This window comes from Geotrypetes seraphini, chromosome 1 (assembly GCF_902459505.1).
Source record: "Geotrypetes seraphini chromosome 1, aGeoSer1.1, whole genome shotgun sequence".
Lineage (NCBI taxonomy): Eukaryota > Metazoa > Chordata > Amphibia > Gymnophiona > Dermophiidae > Geotrypetes > Geotrypetes seraphini.
This window is the reverse complement of record NC_047084.1, coordinates 239,926,737-239,948,867: the sequence shown is the minus strand read 5'-3', so window position 1 is coordinate 239,948,867 and position 22,131 is coordinate 239,926,737. Positions and strand designations below refer to the sequence as shown.

The following is a 22,131-nucleotide window of genomic DNA, read 5'->3' as shown; positions in this document are numbered from 1 at the left end:
ACATCTGGATTTACCCAGACATGTCCTCTTTTTAGAGGGCATGTCCGGGTGTCCGAATGGCTTTTCAAAACCTGGCACTTGTCTGGGTTTTGAAAAGCAGATCGTGTCGGGAGGGGCATCTGAGCATGTGCGGATGCCCTCCCAACCGAGATGAGCAGGCTGAGGGGGGAGGAGCTAGGGGGCAAGGCTGGGGTGTGGTGTGGGCGTAATAGGGCAGAGATGGGTGGAACTGGGCAGGCCTGGAGGTAGGTCTATGGGTCCAGATTTTAGATATGTAAAATCTGGTAACCCTAGGTGGGGATGGAGACAGAGTCTACGGGGATGGAGCAGGGATGGGATGGGGACAGAGCCGCATCATTCTCTACCCACTATACAAACTCCATAGTTGAACAGCACAGAAAAGCAGCTAACTAATATTCAAAGCAAATGACATTCAAACTCTATGCATGGATAATTTACATACCCACAAAAGTTTTGCGGTAAGTATGGCTCTGGAAGTTCAAGCACCCTTCAGTATTTAAAGGCACAAAAGAAAATACTTTTCTTTTGTGCCTTTAAATATGAGCTCTACAAAAATTCTTTGTCCTTTAATTTCTGAAAGGTTCATACTTAAGTGCAGAAAAGCAGGCACCAATGTGTGCTTTCACTTTCAGTTTTGCTCGGACTCTCACACATGTTCGTTTTTCATTGTCAGCGTTTAGATGTTGCTTAGGCTTTCATCCACTTCCAAAAGAAGCCATAACCAGCAGTTTAATGTGAGAAACTGACAAGAAAACCTCTCCACAAACCTCTCCCTGCTGCTCTTGAGATGGGGGTAAGTTTTTGGCATTATAGACCATTATTTGCTTCTGTGCATTGCAGCATTGCTGTCCGAGCATTAGGAAGGGATAGTTACTGACTTTATTAGCTTCCACTTAATATACATTAGAATACAATTTGCAGCCATCTTTGGTGCATGCTACTAGCATCAGTGCTCGAGCCCTCTGAGCATTTGGCATTCTATAACATGTGCACAATCCACAGTTAATCCCTTTTACTGCTGGTATTAGGATTTGAGCATCTGCCCCTCTATTTGCAGGATTCTAATATGCGGCGTTCTCCCTTGCCATGACTGGCAGCTACACTTCTTTGTAAGAATTGTATCAGGAGTTAACAAGGCTCTTAGCTCACCTGTAGACAAAAGAGGGCTAAAACCATCTTTCCCAGAACACTTTATTTCTCCCTTGGGCTGTCTGCTGAAGTAAATCACTTCCTCTTTCCCTTCTCTCAAAGCTTCTACAAAGCCTGACCATATAGCCTTCTCCAGTGACTCTACTGTGAAACTTTAAGGTAAGAAAGACTTTCTGAATTTTTCCAGGAAACTTGGAATCTCTGGGTTTCCTGCACCTGGTATCTTTTTCCAGTCCCAGAGCCATGACTGGCCTTGCTGGTCACAATGCCCACCATATACTGCATGAACCCAGACACTGCCATATATCCACACTGTATCCTTTCGTGGCTGATAGCTGTTGCCCTCTTCCCCACACCGATGATAGGTAATATCACCAAAGGAGAGGTTAATGATGCCCACAGAAGAAACCCCAAAGTGAGACACAGAAATAGTACAAATATAACCAGGTTCATTGTACCACCAGAGCATTACCGTATTTTCTCGCATATAATGCGCGCGTTATACGTGGTTTTTACGTACCGCGCACACCCTTGCGCGTTATACGCGTGAGCGCGTTGTACAAAATTTTTTTTACATAGTTTCCCCCCCACGTCTGATTCACACCCCCCCCCACCGCAGGACCGCTCGCACCCCTACCCCGAAGGACCGCTCGCACGCACCCGCACCCCTACCCCGAAGGACCGCTCGCACCCCCACAGCCTCCCGACCCCCCCCCCCCCATCATGTAGAAGCTCCTACCGGTGTCCTGCTGCTTCCTCTTGGCGGTCCCGACACGATCGGGGCAAGAGGGAGCTCAAGCCCTCTTGCCCCCCTGACTCCTCGACACGATCGGGGCAAAAGGGAGCCCAAGCCCTCTTGCCCCGCCGACTCCCCAACTCCCCGACAATATCGGGCCAGGAGGGAGCCCAAGTCCTCCTGGCCCTGGCGACCCCCCCCCCCGCTAGTTGTTCAGGTCAGGAGGGAGCCCAAACCCTCCTGGCCACGGTGACCCCCCTACCCCCACCCCGCACTACATTACGGGCAGGAGGGATCCCAGGCCCTCCTGCCCTCGACGCAAACCCCCCTCCCCCCAACGACCGCCCCCCCCTAGAACCTCCGACCGCCCCCCCAGCCGACCCGCGACCCCCCTGGCCGACCCCCATGACACCCCCACCCCCTTCCCCGTACCTTTGTATAGTTGGCCGGACAGACGGGAGCCAAACCCGCCTGTCCGGCAGGCAGCCAACGACGGAATGAGGGTGGATTGGCCCATCCGTCCCAAAGCTCCACCTACTGGTGGGGCCTAAGGCGCCTGGGCCAATCAGAATAGGCCCGGGAGCCTTAGGTCCCACCTGGGGGCGGGGCCTGAGGCACATGGGCTCAACCCGACCATGTGCCCAAGGCCCCGCCCCCAGGAGGGACCTAAGGCTCCCGGGCCTATTCTGATTGGCCCAGGCGCCTTAGGCCCCACCAGTAGGCGGAGCTTTGGGACGGATGGGCCAATTCGGCCTCATTCCGTCGTTGGCTGCCTGCCGGACAGGCGGGTTTGGCTCCCGTCTGTCCGGCCAACTATACAAAGGTACGGGGAAGGGGGGTGGGGGTGTCGTGGGGGTCGGCCAGGGGGGTCGCGGGTCGGCTGGGGGGGCGGTCGGAGGTTCTTGGGGGGGCGGTCATTGGGGGGAGGGGGGTTTGCGTCGAGGGCAGGAGGGCCTGGGATCCCTCCTGCCCGTAATGTAGTGCGGGGTGGGGGTAGGGGTTGCCGTGGCCAGGAGGGTTTGGGCTCTCTCCTGGCCCGAAAAACTAGCGGGGGGGGAGGGGTTCGCAAGAGCCAGGAGGACTTGGGCTCCCTCCTGGCCCGATATTGTCGGGGAGTTGGGGAGTCGGCGGGGCAAGAGGGCTTGGGCTCCCTTTTGCCCCGATCGTGTCGGGGAGTCGGGGGGGCAAGAGGGCTTGAGCTCCCTCTTGCCCCGATCGTGTCGGGGGTGCCGCGGTTGGCTGGGGCAAGAGGGCTTGAGCTCCCTCTTGCCCCGATCGTGTCGGGGGTGCCGCGGTTGGCTGGGGCAAGAGGGCTTGAGCTCCCTCTTGCCCCGATCGTGTCGGGGAGTCGGGACCGCTAAAAGGAAGCAGCAGGACAGCGGTAGGAGCTTCTACATGATGGGGGGGGGTCGGGAGGCTGTGGGGGTGCGAGCGGTCCTTCAGGGTGGGGGTGCAGGTGCGGGTGGGAGTGTGTGCGAGCGGTCCTTCGGGGTGGGGGTGCGGGTGCGTGCGAGCGGTCCTTCGGGGTGGGGGTGCGAGCGGTCCTGGGGGGGTGAATCGGACGTTGGGGGGGGGCATCAGGCTTTCAGGGTGGGGACAGGACTTCAAGGTGGAGTCGGGCGGGCGAAAGGAGAGTCGGGGTGGCCAGAGGAGAGTCGGGGCTGGCGAAAGGAGAGTCAGGTGGCGACGGGAGAGTCGGGCAGCATGCGCGGTATACGGGTGTGCGCGGTATATAAAAATTTCTGTACATAAATTTGTGTTTTTTGCGCGCTATACCCGTGTGTGCGTTTTACACGGGTGCGCGTTATCTATGTGAAAATACGGTAATAGAGAAAAATGTTGGCACACTGAAGAATTGCTTCAGATGCCTGGGCTTGACCATAAACGATGCCCATATTTATTTAGCCTTTCCTCATAGGGAAGTCCTTTCATCCCCTTTATCATTTTTGTCACCCTTCTCTGTACCTCTTCTAATTCTGTTATATCTTTTTTGAGATGTGGTGACCAGAATTGCACACATTATTTGAGGTGCGGTCACACAAGGCATTATAATATTCTCAGTTTTGTTTTCCATTCTTTTCCAAATAATTCCTAACATTTGATTTGCCTTCTTAGCCGCCACTTCCCACTTGACAGAGGGTTTCAATGTATCATCAACAATGATGATTAGATCCTCTTCTTGTTCAGTGTTACTTAATGCAGAACCTTGCATCATGGAGTTGTAGTTTGGACTCATCTTTCCTATATGCACCACTTTGTACTTCCTCACATTAAAGACAAAATTCAGTAAATGACATCCAAATTTAGGTGCCGGAAAAAAATCAGTGTCCAGTGCTATTCTATAAAGGGAACTCTGGGTTAAGCACCCTTTATAGAATAGTGCAAAGAATCAATTCCTGCACCAGGACTTACACCTGCTAAAACCAGGTGTAATTCCTGGTGGCCAATTTGGTTATGCATCTACAGTATTCAAAACACTGAGTGAAACTTCTGGAACATCTCTGAACTGCCCATGCCCCTCCCAAGGCCATGCCCCCTTTTGGATTGTACACAATGGGATTTGAGCAAGCAATGTTATGGTAAACTGTGTGGCAAGATAAACGCGCAAATCTAATTTTGTGCAAATTAACATCAACAATTGATTGTTAGCTTCCAATAATGGATGTTTATTGGCTCAGTACCCAATTTAGTTATGTGAACATCTTAGGATCGTGCCCAAGATTGGGCGCTCACACTTGAGAGCCCTTTATAGAGTCTGGGGGTAAATGTCATCTAATAAGCAAGTGGGGTATTGAAAAGTCAAAGGAGACCACCAGTCAATGTTGAGGACAAAAGCAGTTTTTATTCGCACAGATATCGGTGGGAAGAGACTCAATTCTGCTGTGTTTTGGCTGTGAAGCCTGCATCAAAAGTCAGTCAATCTTGCAGAAAGTCCCAAGTCAACAACCGATTCAATAAATAGAAAACCTCTAGCAAATCCAAGGGTGTTGAACTCTATCCCAGCACAAAACATGAGACAACATAGTGTTGCAGCCATCTCAAATCCCTTCCCATTGATATCCATGCAAATAAAGACTACTTTTGACCTTAACAATAACTGGTGTCCTCCTTTGATACCCTACTTTTTGTGGCTAATTGTATATGGACGTGGCAGACTTCCCAGTCTCTTAGACTTATAAGATCCACTTGCAATTTTTCACAATCCTCTTATGATTTAATAATATTGAATGTGTTGTCAACAAATTTAACCAGCTCACTATTATTCCCATTTCTAGATGTTAAATGGTATTTTAGAATAGGCTCTGCTGGTGCCTGGTATTTTAGAATAGGCTCTGCTAGTGCCTGCAGGAGTACATATGTATTTGCCAGCATGTAAGTAGGGCAGCCATTTTACAAATATAGTGAAAAAAATGAATGGGAAGGGGACTTATATACCACCTTTTTGTGGCTTTGACAGTCAAAGTAGTGGGCCCTGGAGGATTAAGTGACTTGCTGAGGGTCATAAGGAGTAGTGCTGCCCAATTCATGATTCAAATCGATTCACCGATTCATTTTGGGTGAATTGATTCGAATCAATTTACCCCGCCAAAAAATCAGCCTCCCGATTCGTTAACTAACCCTCCCCACTCGCACTCTAAAGCAGGAGCGGCAGCACTGCCTTTTGCTGGCCTGACACTCCTGCTTTAGAGGGCGAGTGGGGAGGGTCAGTTGGGAAGTGGCTTACCCGCTGGCCTCCCGCTGCTGTGTGTCCGTCTTCCCCACTGGCCTCTCGAATCAATCTTCCTAACTTCAGCAGCCTGCAATAAGATCGCTGGCGCTAGTGATCTTTGCAAGCTGCTATATGGCTTCGAAGCGTCTTCTCTCTGACATCAGAGAAGGGGTGGGACCGCGGCAGAGAGAAGATGCTCCGAAGCCGTACAGCAGCTTGCAAAGATCGCTAGTGTCAGCGATCTTATTGCAGGCTGCTGAAGTTAGGAAGATTGATTTGGGAGGACAGGGAGAACAGCAGGCCTTCCTGAGGGGGGGGGGGTAGTCCTTCGGCAGGGTGTACTGGATAGGAGGGTAGTTGGGAAAAGAAAGGGAGAGATGGTGGACCCTGGGGTGGTGGGGAAGGAGAGAGAGATGCTGGATGAAAGGGTAGTTAAGAAAAGATGGATCTGTGGATGGAGACGAAAAAAAAAGAAAGACGCCAGACCTCCGGGGGAGGGAAAGGAAATGGAAGGGGAGGACAGAGATGGCAGATGGATGGTTAGAATGGAGAAAGAAGAAAGAAGGAGACCCTGGCAAGCAAGTTATCAGAAGACAACCAGAGCCTGGGACCAACAAGATTTGAATGACCAGACAACAAAAGGTAGAAAAACGAATTATATTTTCCCTTTTGTGATTACAATATGTCAGATTTGAAACGTGTATCCTGCCAGAGCTGGTGTTAGACCGCAAATGTGAGCTAGGATTTAAGAGAGAGAGGAAAAGTCTTTTTTGTTTGTTTATTTTGTTTACACCACAGCGCCAGTGTGGTTAGGAGAAAGCAAAGGGGGTGAAGAGGCTATAAAATAAACCCACCAGGATGTTAAAAAAAAACCAACCCAATTCAGTAGGCTGAATCAAATCGAAATTTTTTTTTCCTGAATCGGGCAGCACTAATAAGGAGCAGCACTGGGATTTTATCTCACTACCTCTGGGTGCAAAAGTAGCAGCTCTACCAGTGAGCCACACCTGGCCACTTCCACATGAGGTGTAAACACTTAGACATAGAAGTGGTGAGTGTAACCCTTCCCATTGTAAACAAAGACACTTTCATATGCTGTTGTCTTATTATACAAGCCAAGAGATGCAAGCGACACCAATTAAGTTTTGAGGCCATAATTTTAACTTGACTTCATTTTATAGGGGGAGATAAACCACATGGGATTAATGAGAATAACTTCCATAATCCTTCACGGGGTAAGCCATGGCCAAAATAAGCATTTTTATTTTTTTTTGCATGTCTTGGAGCTGGTGTAAAATCTGATATGGCCATTTTTCCCCATGTGCATTTTAGTTCCTTACAAGTCAAAACCAAACCACACCCTCTTGAAATCTCTGTGTGATGTAACCTTAGTGTGTAAATGACAGCGTTCTGAAATTGGGACGTACAAGTGCGTTCTATATATACATGTAAATGCTGCTATTTATGCGTAGACATGTTTCTAAAATAATGGCCTATTTAGTCTGTCTTTTACAATGATAACCTATAGCTGGATACCCCACCTTGCCTTTCTCTCGCTGGTTCCCTTGCACAGACTCTTATCTCCACACTAAACCTTCTACTGCCTCAGTCCAGCCTGCTGTGCCTGCTCTATTTATTCATTTACCTTATTTGTGTCAGATTATTTGCTGCTTTAGTGGAGAACTTCCCAGAGAGATTCCCAGCATAGCCATAAATCATGCATTATATAAAATGCTCTGGCATTCAGAAGTGGAGTACAAAAAAGGGAAAATATATAAGCAGATATACACAAGATCTAGGCATCTAATTTAAGTAGGTAGGTGAGTAAATAGGCCCAATTAATAATTATCCTAATAAATTACTAAATTTAGCCACCTTAAAAGTGGAAGTAGGCCACAGAAAGGTCAGGCTAGGTAAAGAAATTAGTAGCTAAGCACTGATTTCAAGTGCTAGCCATCTAACTTGGCAGATCAAATATAGATATTGACATATCAGGTTTAGGGTCAGCCAGCACACAAGAAATCTCTCTTTCACACCTCCCCAATTTTTTTAAAAATGGAATAGCTTTAGATGAGAATCTGCTATGGATCTCCCCTACCACCTGTCCTTTGGAAAATGACCCTGCAAGACAGGCAGTTTCTCATTCCTCCCTTGTTCTGGGCCAAAGTTGTGCTCCCGGGGTTGAAGTTTTTTCTCCATTCCCCCCTCCAATCATAATGAAAACTAACTTGGGATGAGGAGGATATTGACAACTTTTTTCATCCCACCTCCCCAGGAATTCCCTAAAATCATCAAGTAGATCCTGGAGAAAGATGGGATCTTATTTCCTTTTTCCAGCTCCACTGGGCATCTATATTACTGCAGATAGCTGCCAGACCATACCAATACTTAGTATTAATTTATTCCCTACACAGTCAAGTGAGGGGGGGGGGGGAAGTACCAGTTTAGAACTAGGGAATTGTGAATGGGTTTGGTCTTCTAGGTGTAAATGGGGATGGTCCTTTCTTTTCTGATGGAGAATAAATTGCTACTATATGATGGAAAGGCTTGTTGGATCTAGGAGGAGCAGCTAAGACCCAATCCAATTCCTGGTCCACAGCAAGGAAAGGTTGGGGGAGATACTACACCTGGCAAGGTCATTTGTCATGGGGACAGAAAGATGGAGGCTGATAGCCCTGGCAAAATCAGTTTTAATTAGGCTGGATAGAGGGAAAGTTGGGCACTATCAAGTTGTGATAAAAATTGTAATTGAGCTGGACAGTGTTAAATTTTAGGAATAGTCAGCTGAATTTAGGGAACCTAAAAGCTGATTGCCTTAATTTTAGCCACCTAACTTTAAGACACTTAGGGGAAGATTTTCCAAACATAAAGTGCCACTAACGATGTTCACTAAACATGTTCCAGCCAGTTTAGCGTGCATGCATTGTAGCGGCCGATTATCAAAATGGCTCACCATGGTCTTTTCTGCGCTTTCCAACAGCCTCCGACTGCCATACAAATGTAGTACAAGGTCATTAATATTAAAATGAGCACTCCGGGCGATTCTATATGATTGCTGGGTGATTTCCTAATGTTGTAGTACATTTGCGGGCAAAGTTTTCCGGGAGAGTCTGAGCTGTAGTAGCCTTACTTTCCTATCCATACTAGCACTGATTGGCTCAGGCTAAGGTAATGTTTAACAACTCAGACCTCCCACCCCCAACCCCAATTAAAATAAAGAGGCCCTAAATTGAAGATTGGCATAAGAATAAGAATAGCCATACTGGGCCAGACCAATGGTCTATTTAGTCCAGTATCATGTCTTCAAGTTGAACAAATTGTTTTTCCATTTACAGTTTGGATTGTCACAATAACAGACCATGGACTTTTCCTCCAGGAAATTATCCAAACCTTTTTTAAAACCAGCTACGCTATCCACTCTTACCATAACCTCTGGCAATGTGTTCCAGAGCTTAGCTATTCTCTGAGTGAAAAAATATTTCCTCCTATTGATTTTAAAAGTATTTTCCTATAACTTCATTGACTGTCCCCTAGTCTATAATTATTGATGGAGTGAAAAATCGATCAACGTGTACCCATTCTACTCCACTCAGGATTTTGTAGACTTCAATCATATCTCCCCGCAGCCATCTCTTTTCCAAGCTGAAGAGCCCTAACCTTTTTAGATGTTCCTCATACGAGAGGAGTTCTATCTCCTTTATCATCTTGGTCGCTCTTCTTTGAACCTTTTCTAGTGCCGCTATAAGGAGACCAGAATGAACACAATACGCCAGAGGAGGTCACACCATGGAGCGATACAAAGGCATTATAACATTCTTAGTGTTGTTATCCATCCCTTTTTTAATAATTCCTAGCATCTTGTTTGCCTTTTTGGCCGCTGATGCACATTGGGTGCAAGGTTTCATCTATTGTCTACAATGACACCCAGATCTTTTTCTTGGATGCTAATCCCCAATATGGACCCTAGCATCTTGAAACTATGATTTGGGTTATTCTTCCCAATGTGCATCACTTTGCATTTGTCCACATTAAATTTCATTTGCTACTTGGACGCCCATACTTCCAATTTCCTAAGGTCTGCCTGCAATTTTTCACAATCTGCATGTGTTTTAACAACTTTGAACAGTTTACTGTCATCTGCAGATTTAATCATCTCACTCGTTCTAATTTACAGATCATTTTTAAATAAGTTAAATAGCACTGATCCCAGTCCAGATCCCTTTAACTCCTTTTGTAGATGGAAGCAGTAGTTGAAGCGATATCAGTTTTCTGACTGATGTTGACTAGGAATTGACAAATAAGTTTATGAATGGCTCTGTGGTTTTTATGCAGTTACGTAGTCAGTTATCAAACTGAAAATCACCACTAACCAACTAAGTAGATGTTCCCTCCATGCTTTGCCTCCATCCTGCTTCTAACGTAATCAGTTAAGAGATACTTAGCAGTATTAACTAGTTATGTGCCGCAGAAAACTCTGTGCCAGGTCACTTAGTTGGGTTTAACCAGGCAGGAGCCTCTCCTTGCCCAGTTAAACCCTTTTGAATATTTGGTGGTAGGTGTTTATGCTTGGCTGAAGATTAGTATAATAGGCAGCCAGAATTCTATAAGTGGGCACCTCCTTGTAGGTGCCTTGATGCCATGCAGTGAAAGCTTGTTCTATAATGGCATCAGAATTTTAGCGTAACCCAGCATTGGCATGCCTTACAGTTTCATGCCCTCAGTTACACCAGCTATAGAACTAGTACAGTGGTACCTTGGTTTACGAGCATAGTTCGTTCCAGAAGCATGCTCGTAAACCAAAATACTCGTATATCAAAGCGAGTTTCCCCATAGGAACTAAGGGAAACTCGCTTGATACATTCCCACCCCCCCACCCCCCGAGGCCAGCGGTGCTGCTCTACCCCCCTCCCCCGAGAACCGGCATTGATCCCCCTGAAGGCCCCCCCACGTGATCCGGCACCCTCCCCCCCGCGATCTGGCACCCTCCCCCCCACGATCCGGTCTCCCCCCCCGCCGCAATCTGAAATCCCCCAGACCCACCTGAACAGGCTTCTTACTTCCATCTGGCCACCTGCACCAGCATGTCCTGTGCCGGTGGCCGAAGGTCTGCCTCCTCTTCTTTGCTGGGCCTTGAGCATCTGCGCATGCTCAAAGCCTGCGAATTCACGCTCTCTCCGAGATGTAGATGCTCAAGGCCCAGCAAATCGAGGCACACTCGATTTCTGAGGCGCCGATTTTGCAAATGTTTTGCTCGTCTTGCAAAACATTCGCAAACCGGTGCACTCGTAAACTGAGGTACCACTATATAACTGTTTTCACCTAAAGGCAGAAGGGCTTGCATAACTTATCAGTATTTTATAAGTTGATTGAGGAAATAACAGTTCTGTCCATGCTCCTCCCATATGCCACTCATGTGAACAACTCCCCTTTTCATTTACATGCTAAGCCACTAATGCACATCCTTTTATTTATTTATTAGGATTCATTACTTTATAGAAACATGACGACAGATAAAGGCCAAATGGCCCATCTAGTCTGCCTATCTGCAGTAACCATTATCTCTTTCTCTCACTGAGAAATCCCGTATGCCTATCCTAGGTCCTCTTGAATTTAGACACAGTCTCTCTTTCCACCACCTCTTCTGGGAGACTGTTCCATGCATCTACCACCCATTCCGTAAAAAAGTATTTCCTCAGATTACTCCAGAGCCTAACACCTCTTAACTTCATCCTATGCCTTCTCATTGCAGAGTTTCCTTTCAAATGAAAGAGACTTAACTCATGCATATTTATATTATGCACATTTATATTATGTTTCTCATTCCTCCCTTGTTCTGGGCCAATGTTGTGCTCCCGGGGTTGAAGTTTTTTCTCCATTCTCCGTCTCTATTATATCTCCGCTCTCCCGCCTTTCCTCTAAAGTATACAGATTGAGATCTTTAAGTCTGTCCCCATACGCCTTATCATGAAGACCACATACCATTTTAGTAGCCTTTCTCTGGACCGACTCCATCCTTTTCATATCTTTTTGAAGGTGAGGCCTCCAGAATTGTACACAATATTCTAAATGAGGTCTCACCAGAGTCTTATACAGAGGTATCAATGCCTCCTTTTTCAAGGTAATGCACAACAGGTACAGTTTAACATAAAAGTTCAATTTTGTTAACAGTATACAATAGTAAAATGACCAAGTATAAACATTAATGCAAAAATGAGGTAAATTTCAAATCAGCACTTGACACTTAATAATAGGACTCTCATGAAACAGTATAAAAAATATACATGTTTAAAGGGTAAGGAACTTGTATACTGCTTTTTCTGTGTGTGGTTACAATCAAAATGGTTTCCATATTTTATATAGTTACTTATTTTGTACCTGTGGCAATAAAGTGTTGAGTGACTTGGCCAGGGTCACAAGGAACAGCTGTGGGAATTGAACTTACAACCTCAGGGTGCTAAGCAACCGCTCTAACCACTAGGCCACTCCTCCACACCTTAACATCACTGACATTTAAATACTGTAATAGAGTTATAACATGATGTCAGCAAATTATCAGCTTCACAGATTACAGCTCATCCAAAACACTGCAATGAAACGTCTGTACAATTTTCAACATTTGACCATGTTATCCCTCTTTTAAAAGCAGAGCATATTCTTCCAGTCACAATTCAAATTCCTTTTAAATATAATATACCGGTAATTACTTTTCAGATTCAATCATCAGGTCTTCCTTCTTTCTTGTTCAGCCTTTTGGTTCAATATGCCCCACGGAGAACCCTCCATTCCTCCCAGAAGCAAGTGTTGAATGCTCCTTCTTTTAGGCAACCATTCCTTGATACTCATAGAAACTCATCCTTTTCAGTTATGGCGCCAACTTTATGGAATTCCCTTCCTTTTTACCTCAGAACAGAAACTTCATTCTTTAGATTAAAGCCCAGTTATAAGCTTATTATTTTTCACAAGCTTTTAATACATAGTTTCTTTTTATTCTATGATTTATTTCCTTTCAGGTGGCACCATCCCCCCAGGAACCTTTGAATTATTGTAACAAATCCTTATACTTCATCCATGTGTTCCAGTTTGAGTTGTTTATGTTTGTGGGCACGAAGGACCACTGATCTGACCCAGCAGCGGCAAATCTTATGTTCTTATTGTCATTCCCCTTCCCTTTATATCTTTATTTTGTAAACCACTTAGATTTTAAATATATTTGTGGCATATCAAATAAATTAAACTAAACTACTTATGAAATGCCTAATAAGCATGTATTAGAATATTCAGAGAACAGGCATATGATGCTAATGCTTTTCTACAATACAGTCACTTTGCTGCCACATAGCATGCGTAAGTGTACACACCCATAAAAGTGCAAGTATTCTGTACATCTCTGTGCACAAATGGCTTGTAAATATGGGTGCTTAGTTGGAGAATTGCCTTCTATTGGGGAAATTCTATGTATGGCATGCAAAATTATACAACAAAATTTGGGTGCATGGCCAAGTCGTATGTGCAACTTCATTGACCAATGAGCCTTTAATTAGCAATAATTGGGCACCAGCAACTAATTATTGCAGTTAATTGGCATTTCCCTGAATGTGTGTTTATTAACACATTCAGTAATGCCTCACTTCAATGAAAATAAATACACAGACCCTCAGAAGTACCACCTAATACTCAAAATCTCTCACTGTAATAGGCTTTCCATACTACTTCCTCACCGGGCCCTTTAATTTATAAAAAAAAAATTCTTTTTTTTCCCCCATCCATTTAGATAGATGTTTAAAGTACTTAACTTATATTTGTGGTCCTATTTTCAGGGATTCTACCGCCAAGGGGTTTTCTCAAGGCTCATATCCCTTCATTAAAGCTTAACACCCGTGCAACCGACCACTGAAATGGGGGAGTAGCCAGGGGGTGTCTCAGGGGCATTCTGAAAAGTTGTGCTCGGAATTACAGAATTTGGCCCGAGTGCATCTATCTTGGGCAACGGCATGTACACTTGGTTTCAGAGGGCATAAGTCCAGCATCCAAAAGTTAGGTGCAGGATCTTCACCTATTCACTATTTTATTGAAGGTGTACACCTTTTATAGAATAGCTCTCAGTGCCAAATTTTTGGGGTGCCCAGATTTCAGCATCATGTATAGAATTTCCCTCCATGTGTCTAAGTGAAAATTGGTCTTCTGATGCTGAATCCTGTGTAAAACATAGGAATAATAGCTAATGAAAAGGCAAGAGTTTAGATTTGCCATAAGTACAATCTTGAAAGACTGCTATATTTGATATTTTTAAAGTAAAAGTAGGGTTCTGAAAATACTGGGCAAATCTAAAATATAGAATGTTGACAAAATGGGCTGGAACTGATGCAAGCAAAAATGTAACATAGGTCTCATGCCTAAATGAATGATCATTTAGAAGGCCATCAGCTTCCACAGAAAAATGAATATTAGTGATGAACACGTTTGTATATTCAGAGATGGTTAAAAATTTCAAAAACCATCATGATATTCTGGTATGATCCATGAATAGAAGCATTCTGCTGACATAGATGATGCTGTGAATCATTTAGAGCCTTATTAGAAACCAGTAATTTGTGTAGATTAATATCCAACCCACTCTATTAAATCATATATAAATACAGTGACTGGGTTGATACAGCAGGAATAAAGCTATAGGCTTATTCGAAATACCTCAGCCCCACCACTCCACCGCAATAATAATCTTTTCTAAAGCGAGAGATTTACGTGGTGCTTCATCATTGGTAAATCGTTTTTAGCGCTGTGATTGTACTTAATTTAGTTTTTTATAAGTTTATAAATTGAATAAATAGACAATTGTGAATTGTATAAAATCGTATACTTAACGTCTATGCACAGCTAGACTTGGGAGTCCGACCCGACATGTTTCGCACTGATTGTGCTGTCTCAAGGGTCTCCCAAGGAAGCCGCAGTCATCCGACTCACAAGTGTAGTGTCTGTGAAAGCATCTTGTGACACAGATCTTTCACAGACACTACACTTGTGAGTCGGATGACTGCGGCTTCCTTGGGAGACCCTTGAGACAGCACAATCAGTGCGAAACATGTCGGGTCGGACTCCCAAGTCTAGCTGTGCATAGACGTTAAGTATACGATTTTATACAATTCACAATTGTCTATTTATTCAATTTATAAACTTATAAAAAACTAAATTAAGTACAATCACAGCGCTAAAAACGATTTACCAATGATGAAGCACCACGTAAATCTCTCGCTTTAGAAAAGATTATTATTGCGGTGGAGTGGTGGGGCTGAGGTATTTCGAATAAGCCTGTAGCTTTATTCCTGCTGTATCAACCCAGTCACTGTATTTATATGTGAATCATTTAGAAGCATTTGTAATATGTGTGACAGAAAATAAATTAACAGCTGCTCAAATATATATACTGGTCTCTACAATGATGCTGACTCACACTGAAGAAAGTGAGGCTGCTTTTGGATTACAGCAAATAAAAACAAGGATGGCTAACCCGAGTGATGGGAATACTTCCAGAACTCACAGAGACAAATGGTTTGAAAAAGCTACCTTCCAAAAACGTTCAGATGAATCTCGTCTCTCCTGATAATGCTCAGAGAAGTGTGTGGATGAATAAATCCTTTTTTTTTTCCAGGAGTAGGTCAATTACCATTTTGTCCCTGAAATAAAGGCATGCTACCAAAAAGTCGATATTCCAAATAAACAGCGAAATAGTTTGACAAGAGCTCAGTACATCCAGATGTCAACAAAATTGTAAGTGGAAATATCTGTTCTGCATGCTTACGTACCTCATAACATTACTGCACTTAAAGCCTTGAATTAGGGTCTTAAACATTGCTGTCAGAAGACTATGAGAGGGTTTCTGAACAATAAAGACAGTGACATGCCGGTCGATATTCAGAGCGATTTAAGTGGGCTGGAGAGACTCCGACCCGCCTAAATCACAGTGAGCTATCCAGCTGCTGATATTCGGTGGCACTAAACTGGATAGTATCGCTGAATATTATTTCTGACCGCCTATGTTAAAAGTATAATAATAATAATATAAAAATAATAATAATTTATTTCTTGTATACTGCTATACCAGAAGTTTGAAGCGGTTCACAACAAAAAAATACATACAGTCAATATCTAAAATACAGAATAAACAGTCAATATCTAAATACAAAATAAAGACAGTTGATAAAAGGATACATCTGATAGGATCAATAAAGTTAAGACAATAACACAATTAAGATGTAAAAAACTGTTAAGAATTCATGATAGATTAGGCAGTAACATGACTAAGAAGAAAACATGTCAAACAAGCGTGTTTTTAGGGATTTTCTAAAATCAAAGTAAGAAGTGGCCTCAAGTATTAATTTTCCAAGCCATGTATTCAGTTTGGCGGCCTGGAATGATAAAATTCTTTCAAAGAACTTCTTGTATTGACATGATTTAAAAGAAGGGTAATTAAATAGGTTTATTCTACGATTACTCTTATTAGAACAATTCAGAGAAAACTGAGAGGCAAGGTAATCAGGTAGCATCCCGAAAACTGCTTTGTAACTAATGCAGGAAAACATGAACAGAACTCTAGACTCCACTGGCAACCAGTGAAGTTTTTGATAGTAAGGGGTGATATGCTCCCATTTTTGTGGACCAAAGATAAGGCAAACCGCGGTGTTCTGGATTAGTCTTAATTTAGGTAGGCCAGAGGAGTACAAAGAGTGGTGCTGGAGAGGAGTTGGCAGTTCTATGGGTGCTAGCTCTGCCAGGACCCACACAACTATTTTTCATTTAAAAAGTTCCCCAATTCCTCTCCCAGATCCCCCCCAAATCTCTCCTCCTTCATTTCCTTCTCACCCCGGCCCACCATTCAACCTCCACCCCATCCCCCCGAACATTCCCCCCCAACTCCCAAACTCTTTGCAATCAAGGTAGGAACCCCTGAGCCTGCCAGATATTTCTGAAGGTGCAAGTGAGGTCAATGGGAGCAGGAGCAAACCTCACTTGCTGCTGCTCCTGCTCCTAGGGGCTGCCTCAACCTCTTGTGGTAGCCTTGCAGTAATACAGGGAGTGGGAGGGATTAGGACCTAAGGGAGGGGGAGTCTTGTTCTTGCCACGGGAAGGAGGCTCAGGACCAAAAGGATGAGTTTCTTGTTCTCGGAGCGGGGGGGGGGGGGGGGAGGAGGGTAGAAGAAAGGAACGGAAACTGTAATGGTTGGTGGGTGTCAGTAAATATTCAGCGTTGTTACCCAGAAAGCTAATCAAGAGCATTTAGGACTACTATTGAGCAGTTTTATATTCACCTGGTTAGCTTTGTGTGTGTCAGTACTGAATACTATTCTCCAACTCCACCTACTGTACTTTCCCACTTGGCCAGTCAGAGCCAATATTCAGTGTCTAGTTAAGTGCTGCTGAATATCGGTGGTTAGGTGGCCACACATGATTTAAGTAGGCAGGAGCCTCTCCTGCCTGCTTAAATAACTTTGAATATTGGGTGGTTCTATCTTCTTTTCCTACCCACTCCCTCAATATTAGACTACGCAATTTTCCTCCAGGAACTTGCCCAAAGCTTTTTTAAAACCAAGATACACTAACTGCTGTTACCAAATTCTCTGGCAACAAATTCCAGAGCATACGTATTCATTGAGTGAAAAAATATGTCCTCCTATTTGTTTTAAAGATTTTTCCATGTAACTTCATTGAGTGCCCCCTAGTCTCTAATTTTTAAAAGAATAAAATATCAATTCATTTTACCCATTCTACACCACTCAAGATTTTGCACTCAATCGTATCCCCCTCATCTATTTGTTTTCCAAACCAATCTTTTTTCCATCTGCTATGACTATTGCTGTATCAGTTTGTTTATTATGAATTGCATTCCAGTAACTGGAAGTCTATTTTGCAAACAGCATTAATACAGAATTATGGTTTTTAACATAACAAAATCAAGAAGGGCTTGTTTAGTTGAAACTGAAGGGGAACTAAAGCGGGGGACTGCAGGTAAGAAAGATTAAAGGGGAACAAATGGAACATAGGGTAAGGCCCGGGGGGGAGGGGTGCATGCAAAGTAGAAAGTTAGAGAGAGGGGGCTACAAGGGTTGAAGAAAGGGGAGAGGGCTGAATGAAAGGAGAGACTGAAAGAGAATAAGGCCCGGATTCTGTATAAGGTGCTTACATCTGCCAGCACCTTCAAAAATGGTGCCGGTCATGGGTCAATCACACATAGACGCCATTAAGTTTCAAGTTTATTTGGCTTTGATATACTGCTTTTAAGTGCAAAGCGATTTACAATTATACAGAAACTTTAAAAAATGTTTTTTTTAAATATCAAAATGGTAGCAAACAGACTTACAAAAACAATACAGACATAACATGCTACGTAAGGGTAAGTGGGGAGGATACATTGCATGAAACTAAAAGAACGGGGAAAGGGAAGAACGAAAGGGGTAAGGGAGTCTTTAATGTTAACAGAATCGCGGCTCTTAACTTAGGCGCTGGCAATGTAAGCCAGGGTTTTAAAGGCCTACATTACCGGCGCCTAAGGTCATCTCTGCCCCTAACCACGCCTACTTTGACCTTAGGCGCCACTTTGCACCATGCTTACATGTGGCTCTGGTGCCTCCCAGAGCTTACCTTTTTATTTACACAACTTTTTAATTGGTTTTTAATGGCACGGTCAATTACCGTGCCAATAAAAACCAGGCTTAAGTGTGTATGAAAAAGAAGGTAAATTGGAAAGAAGGGAGGGAGGAAAGAAAGTACACGTCAAAGAAGAAGAAGAAAGGTAGAAAGGAAAGTAATCACTGGGTAAAGGAAAGAAAGAAAGAAAGGAGTGAAATGGAGAATATAAAGAAAGAAGAATTAACAATTAATTATGAAGAATCAGCAAAAGTAATTATTAAGATGCATACTAGGAAGGACAATTTAAAATTGAATATATTAAGTAATGTACAAAAGAAAGAGAGAGAAAGATCACAGCATGACAGGTTGGGGGTGGTGGTGCTGCTGGCTTCACTTTGCTTGTTCTCACTTTGGACAATATGTGCTGGTCAGTTCGCCAAGGATTATTTTGTGCTTAAAAAAAAAAAAAAAAAGTTTGAGTGAATAGCAAACTGGAGTGGCCTTCAAATGTCAAATATTTTCCTCCTCCCTCCCTGCCTTTTTCACTGCTCTAGGACTGTGCAGCTTTGATATAAGCACAGATATCCTGAAAGACTGGATTAAAATCAGTAGCATGTTGTACTCAGTGATGCCTGAAATAATCATCACATGGTTTCTGTAACCTGTTCCATGCTGTCAGCACTGGGTTACTCACAATAATATCAGATAAGAGCAGTTCAAAGTGACATACTAACCAACATGAGAAAGGCACATGACTTTTGATAGTAGTTATACTCTTGCCCTTCAACTGAACTTTGACCTAGATAGTAAGTGCACATACTGTACTATATAGTCCAGCATAGCAAACTCGTACCAGCGATAATTTAGCAGATCATTAATCCCACTCTGAGGTAAGCTACAATTTATTTATTTAATTTTCTATACTGTTCTCCCAAGGGAGCTCAGAAAGGTTTATATGGACTTATTCAGGTGCTCAAGCAATATTCCCTGCCTGTCCTGGTGGGCTTACAATCTATCTAATGTACCTGGGACGATGGGGTATTAAGTGACTTGCCCAGGGTCACAAGGAGCAGTGTGGGGTTGAACCCACAGCCTCATGGTGCTGAGTCTGTAGCTTTAACCATCGCACCACTCTAGAAATCAAAATGTAGTAAAAGTGATCCAAATGTAGGATAATCCAAAATGTACTATGCACATTTTGTTACATTGTGACATCACTGATGAGGCTATTTCTCAGGCATTATGATGTCACAATTCCAGCTCTGGTTATTAGAGGCTGAAACTTTTCATTTATTCGATTTTCTATACTGTTCTCTAAGGTGAGCTCAGAACAGTTTACATAATTTATTCAGGTACTCAAGTATTTTTCCCTGTCTGTCCTGGTGGGCTCACAATCTCTCTAATGGGGCAATGGGGGGATTAAGTGATTTGCCCAGGGTCACAAGGAGCAGCATGGGTTTGAACCCCCAACCTCAGGGGGCTGAAGCTGTAACTTCAACCACTGCACCATACGGCAAGGCTAAATAGGCAAATCTTCCCCTGCTTTTCTTGAAACCTGCAGCTGTCCATCCATCCATCCATCTAGTTGCATTCTGATAAGATCACAGTGTTCTAATCCATTCATATACCACAGCAGTCCCAGAACACAGGAGATTGTTTTATAAGGAGCTGTCAGTGCTGACGTTCTACTGCAGCCAGGAGTGCTCTGGATAATTTTTAATTATGTCTGGCTGATGAAAAACATTGTCAGTCATTTCATCAAGCTGCTTATGTACTGCTTTTTTAACCGTAAGAAGGGCAAAGTTGACCTGTGCGTCTGAGATCTGAGCACTGATCACAACAAGTCAAGCAAGCCGTTCGTAAGAAAGGCATTCCCCCACCACTGCTATGGAAAAATGGCATGTCTCCTTCAGGTGTATGTCCCATCATTTTTGACAGATTCCTGAGGAATCCTTTCAGGAAAGTGTGATAGTGATTATTACAATAAAATACAACACTTGGGCATGCAGAATGAGACAAGTCTGAAAATAGAACACACCATGCCTACTAGGCTAGCCAAAAAAAACAACAACCCCAGGATCAAAATGTACCCTGTGAAGGCAGAACTGGTATTACTGTCTGCTGGGGAAAAAGTTTAGTCCAAAACTTGCCAATTTATTGCAAATTTTAAGCAGCGCTAGAATGAGTTCCTGAGCACAGTGATGCCAAATTCTTGATTCTTTCTTAATGGGACCATTTTCCCTTCTAATAAATCTTAATTAACAAGTTCTATGGGACAAATTATATGGTTTTGGGACTTCATCTCTCCAATTAACAGTTTGAATATCAGCTCTAAATTTTTAAGCTGGGCACTAGTGTCTGCTTCATATTCTATTTAACTTAATATTAGCAAATTAGTCCCTTTGGGAATCTAGGGTTTGGAGCATTAAATAATATAACTAATATCTTTTTTTAAATATTTACAAGCATCTCTTTGCATAGCTTTAGCACACTGTGAAAACATTCTTCTTTAGAGGAATTTCTCTTAAGAGATAAGAGGGGCATAATCAAAACATACGTCTAAGTCCGATTTAGTCGTATGGTGCTAGACACCCAAAGTCGGCAGCGGGAAAATGCTCATTCTCGAAAAATATGTCTAGAATTTTTTAAAATTTTTTAAATCATCCAGGCTATTCGTCCAGACCACCAGTACACAGTGGCGTACCTAGCATATGTGACACCCAGGGCCCATCGTTTTATGGCAACCCCCCCCCCATCTGTACGAAAAACATGATTTTTAGTAACAAGCCACACGTCATATATGAGGATCTAGGAAAAGGCAGCATCTTACATATTTCAGTGAGCAGTACATCAATACACCCATTGTAAAACTAAACAAGCCAGACCAGTACAGATCAATCCTGCAGTCAATCCTAACAGAAAACCATGTCTTTCGAACACATAGAACACAGAAAACACCTTCACCTAGTATGGAATGTCATCACAAACTAACCCCTCCCCCTTTTACAAAACTGTAGTGTGGATTTTAGCCATGGTGGTAACAGCTCTGACGCTCATAGAATTCTGAGCATCAGAGCTGCTACCACCATGGCTGGCACTAAAAAACGCTCCACAGTTTTGTAAAAGGGGGGATAAAATAGAAATACATAGACAAAGATTAAATTGAACCAGCAAGAAGCTGGACTCTGCATAAAATGCAACACCACAAAAACAGTGACATATGTCTCCTAAAGCAATAAATAAATAGAAATTTTTTGTTCTACCTTTGTCTTCTCTGGTTTCTGCTTTCCTCATCTTCTTGTTACTCTCTTCTTTCCATCCACTGTCTGCCATCTCTCTGCTCCTATATGGCATCTTCTCTCCTTCTATGCCCCTTCCAGAAACTGTATGCCTCCCCCTTCCATCTCTCCTCTAGACCCCCCCCCCCCACACACACACACACACTTTGGTCTGGCATCCATCATCTTCCCTCTGTTCCTTCATGATCTGGCATCTTTCTCCTTTCATCTCTCTTTACCTCCCCTGTGGTTTTTAGCATCTCTCTCTTCTCATTTCCTCCACTCAGATCTGATATCTCTGCCTCCTTCCCCGTTCTCTGGCATCTCTCTCTCCTCTCTCTCTTCTCTTTCCTTCTCTAGTCTTCCTTCTTTATTTTCTGCCTCTGTCTAAATTAAATTATTTCTTACTATGCAGTCCTCAGTTTCCCTCTTTTCACTATGTCTACCCACAGCATGCCACCCCTTTCCTTCACCCCTCCACTATCTCACTTCCTCTCCGACGGCAGCCTTAAGGGGGATGCACAGCCGGCCAGGTCCGGAAAATGGTCGCTCGCCAAGGCAAAGTGAGTCTATCACGGAGCCCGGGAGTTTGGGTTGAGTTTGTTTAGTATGATATA

General features: G+C 43.5%; 1 long non-coding RNA gene across 2 annotated transcripts; it reads left to right on the top strand.

Annotated features, from left to right (window-relative positions):
• Nucleotides 1-678: 678 nt before the first annotated feature.
• LOC117362274 lies at nucleotides 679-15,380 on the top strand. Of its 2 annotated transcripts, XR_004539860.1 has the most exons (4): nucleotides 679-814; nucleotides 1,273-1,329; nucleotides 6,797-6,850; nucleotides 15,262-15,374. It is a non-coding gene; the product is annotated as an uncharacterized LOC117362274 (long non-coding RNA). The 2 variants fall into 2 exon arrangements; XR_004539854.1 differs by lacking the exon at nucleotides 6,797-6,850 and having other exon boundaries at nucleotides 15,262-15,380.
• Nucleotides 15,381-22,131: the final 6,751 nt, after the last annotated feature.